At 69.4% G+C, this 307-nt stretch overlaps 1 protein-coding gene across 1 annotated transcript in view; it reads right to left on the bottom strand.

The window, feature by feature from the left end:
* The window catches only part of LOC104125974 (collagen alpha-1(XVI) chain), a gene marked incomplete at its 5' end in the record, with an annotated part of 25,891 nt that overhangs the window by 23,719 nt on the left and 1,865 nt on the right, over window positions 1–307 (bottom strand). The gene's annotated exons all lie outside the window — the stretch shown is intronic.

Here is a 307-nt window from a genome sequence, read left to right as displayed (position 1 = left end):
GGCCCCCCCCCAGCCCCAAACGAGACCGCCAGCTCTCCCAAACCCCTCTCTGCGCCTGGGCTTGGAGCCCATTGCTGCTCCGGCCAAGCAGCCCCAACCCCGAGCCAAGAAACCCGTCCCTGACCCCCGGCTTTGGCTCCGGGCTCACGGTACTCACGGGTGTTCCAGGCGATCCTCCGGGTCCAGGAGCTCCTGAGCTGCCCTGGAGCCAGAGACGGGAGAACCTGAGCCCAGCAAGGGAGAAAGCCACAGCCCTCGGCACCCCCAGCACCCTTCTCCCCCCGGGAGGGATTCCTGCCCCCCCACC

The sequence above is a fragment of the Egretta garzetta genome, unplaced genomic scaffold (assembly GCF_000687185.1).
Source record: "Egretta garzetta isolate BGI_Z169 unplaced genomic scaffold, ASM68718v1 scaffold1245, whole genome shotgun sequence".
NCBI classification, from domain to species: domain Eukaryota; kingdom Metazoa; phylum Chordata; class Aves; order Pelecaniformes; family Ardeidae; genus Egretta; species Egretta garzetta.
Note: the sequence above shows the minus strand (reverse complement) of the source record. Positions and strands in the feature narration are given on the sequence as shown.